Genomic DNA, 4,007 nt, shown 5'->3' with positions numbered 1-4,007 from the left:
ACAATTAAATAGAAGCAAATTATTTTGTATAAGTAGTGCTCTATCCCTGAATTATAACATCAATATTAATGCTGAGGATTTATTGGAAATGATTTATCTTATTGTAAGGTACGAGCAAAGTATGTATGATTATCGAGGATTGAACATTAGGCGTAAATATCGAGGATTGAACATTGAGTGTAAATATCGACGGTTGAGCATTAGGCGTGATTATTGCGTGCCACCAAGTGTTTGGAACATAATCATCACAAACTATCGCTTTACGCGTGAATTTAATGATATTTGTCAATTACCATACAAATTTGATAAAAAAATAATCTTTCAAGCGTTAGTCTTTACAAATAAAAATATCTTAACGATAATAGTATAATTTTATTTTTACAAAAATTTAAAATATTATATAATTAAATATAACCATATTATTTTGTCTAAATAATACATCCCTAATTTATAACATCAATATTAATGCATTGAGTCAATAGTTCTATATTTAACCATATCCCTTTCAAGTAATCTTTAAATATTAGAAAATAATATACTTTATATTATATTTATAAATATCTTATTTTGTTTAAATTTCAAAGAAATTAATATCTAAATTCATACCGAATAAAATTATTACTAGGTCTAATTGTAGTATTTTGTAACATGATTTTATCAAATATTTCTTAAACATTCTTAATTTAAAGAAATTGATACTATAAAATATATGTTGGCCTTGGTATCACAAATTTCATAAATTCTTTTTAGAACAATGGATAATGTACTTTTGTCCCTTGTGAAGAAAATAAATAAATATCTTGAATATTTTATAACATCCTACCAAGAAGAGGGTACAATAGACTTTTTTTTTTTAATTAAAAAAATAAATAGCCTTTTTAAGATTGTTAGAATATTATTTTGGATTTCTTGATATCAATAAAATTTTGAATTCAATTTTGTTTATGTCATTGTATATCCTAAAAGATTTTGTACATCATAATTGGTAAGATGGAAGAAGATTTTTATCTTATATTGGAGAAAAAATAAATAAAAATCTTGAGTTATTATATAGAATTAGAATAAATTACATAAAATTGAAAAATTTAAGGTAAAATAAGTGTTGATATAGTATAAACTAATTTTCAATTGACTAAATTTTTGTTTTAATAATCAAATCTATTTTCAAGATGATTTGGCCAATTGTTTAAAGAAAAAATCAAAATTAATATAATGTATCTTAATTAGTGGTGATTAATGTGTAAGTGATGTAATTGGATGAATAAAATTTTGAATTTCTTAATTAAGATTTTACATTTGTAAAAAAAGTAATAACCGATTTTATAAGTTATACTCCTTCCATCCGGTATTGTTTGTCATGGTTTCTATTTTTAGAGTTAAACTATAAAAACTTTGACTAACATTTTAAGATGCATTTTTTAATCATATTAATATGCAAAATATTGTGAGTCGGATTTCAATAAAATATTTGTTTTTTAATTTTTTTTTAACTATGTAATGTCTTAAATAAAAATGTAATTTATATTAACTTGAGCAAAATCAGTCTAAAAAATATTAATAATTCATTTTGTTTGTTTCATGAGCTCTATTGGTAAGAGTTCGATTCCCATATCGTAAACTTATCTCCAATTTTCATTCCTCTTGCTTAAATTATACAAAGACAGATTTAAATATCCAGTTTATGTCAACGTGACATTATTGATTCAAAATACTAAATGAAAAAATTTAATTGTGCAAAATAGGTTTGACACATGCCACGTCCCTTTTACTTGGTTCAAAGTCGATCGAATCGAAAACCAATTTGATCCAATCCCATTTTGGATCGGTTCGTTTGATCAACTAAATAAGATATTGAAAAACATACAATAATAACAATAATATAGTAGGTGAAATTTCGTAAATAAGACTTAGAAAGAATATTTATTTAAAATGATAATTAAGAACTACTAGCAAATAATATTATTATCGAATAAGTGTGTCACAAAACAATTATTTTAAATTAATTTCATTTGACTATACTTTACCCACAATTCAAATGCTTAAATTAAATAAAAATTAGTTACATCTAATATTCTCCAATGTCTTTTTCTTGCAACTGACATTCTTTTCTAAATTTATTTTATTTAAATATTTTCTATTAGTATACATAATTCGTATAAATTAAATAATCTAATTACAATTTCAATTCTTATAGTCTTATTTTCTGAACCAAATAATCTCTTACTTTATTATTCTATTTTACTTTATTTGTCATAATTTTTTTTAATTTAGTATAAAATGTATTATTTTTTTTTGAAATGCTTTTATATTACATGTTTAAGACAATAACATTAAACGGATATCTTCATTATTTTTGTAAATACTGTATTAAACTAAAATAAATAAATTGAAACGTTAAAAACATTAAACAAAAATTTAAGTCCTCATTAATTAGGCCATCAAATCAATTTATGAAGCTACCCTACATAATTACAAAAAAAAAAAAAACAGTAAATCAGTATCAAAAAGGATAGTAAAAAGACATCAAAGGGTCCCAATAAGTTTGGCAATTGTGCACACACTAAACACTAAGGTCCGATCAGATAAAATATGTCATCTCATTTAATTACACGTAAATCTATATAAATGTACTTTTTTCGTTCGGAATTGTTTGTCATGTTGCGCTTATCGAAAATCAGTTTGATTAATTTTCAAAGATAAATTAGATCACATTAATCCGATATTTAAAACAAAAAAATTAGATATTCTAAAACTATATGAAAAGTACTATAAATTACAATTTTTTGCATATTAATATGATGAAAAAAATACATCTTAAAATGTTAGTCAAAGTTTTTATAGTTTGACTCTAAAAATAGAAATCGTGATAAATAATACCGGACAGAGAGAGTACCTTTTTTATTTTGTTATTTTTGATAGATCAAGAAAAAATAATATTTTTTTTCATTATGCCCTCAAACTTTTTAGAATGTTTTCGAAAAAGATATAAAACTTCTTTAATCGGTAAATTGATTTTTGAAATTCAATCAATTAATAGAAATAAATTGATAAATTCGTGATGACAATTATTTCCTCCGTTTAAGAATAGTTGTCTGATGCATTATTTTAGGATGTCCATCAATCTTTGTCTATTTTATGAAGTCAATGAATAATTCTATACTTAGTTCATAATTTGCTTTTATAATTAATTTTAGCTATTTTTCTATTACATTTATTCAGAAATTGTATTAATTATAATAAAAAAGTGAACTAATAAAATTACTCTTCTATTCATACACTTTATTAGTTGTACAAAGTTAATAGTAGACAATTATTGTTAAATAGAAAATACTTATTTTTCTTAATAGATATGACAAGTAAAAAATAATTAAATAAATAGATAGGGACCGAGAGAGTAACTATCTCATAGACGAATTAGCACGAGGACGTATGAAAAAATTGAACAAAAGATATGAATAAAACTTACCCGCATCAGGTATTTACACCAATCCAATACGTGCATGTCGTGTGTTTAAATTTATAGTTCAACTAGTGAATTCAGCCGCGCTTCGCGCGGTCATAATAATTCGTTAGATTTACTAACTAACTTTTTAGAATAGTTGAGTACTTAAAATATTTTATATATTTTCTATAGTGATATCCTAACGATTAAATCAGATTTCAAGTTTTAATGAAATATATTATTAGTGTTTAAGTTTTATATCTTTTATAATCTTAAGTAAGAGTTTTTATCTTCTAATAATATTTTTTATATCGCTAAACTTATGCTCCTTATTTTTGTAAGTAAAAGAAAATTTGATTCAAGAAGTTATATACATGTTTATCTATACATAATTTTTCCTTTAATTTATATGGAAGCATTGATGAAAAACATTTCAATATAAATGCAACAACCTATTTAAATTAGTTATTTAAACTTGAAAATAAAAAAATAAAAAACGTAGAAACATAAGAAAGAAATAGTTTTGAACTGTGAAAACCCAATTGATCATTTGACCTTCATTTTT

This window comes from Solanum pennellii, chromosome 1 (assembly GCF_001406875.1).
Source record: "Solanum pennellii chromosome 1, SPENNV200".
Classification (NCBI taxonomy): Eukaryota; Viridiplantae; Streptophyta; class Magnoliopsida; order Solanales; family Solanaceae; genus Solanum; species Solanum pennellii.
Note: the sequence above shows the minus strand (reverse complement) of the source record.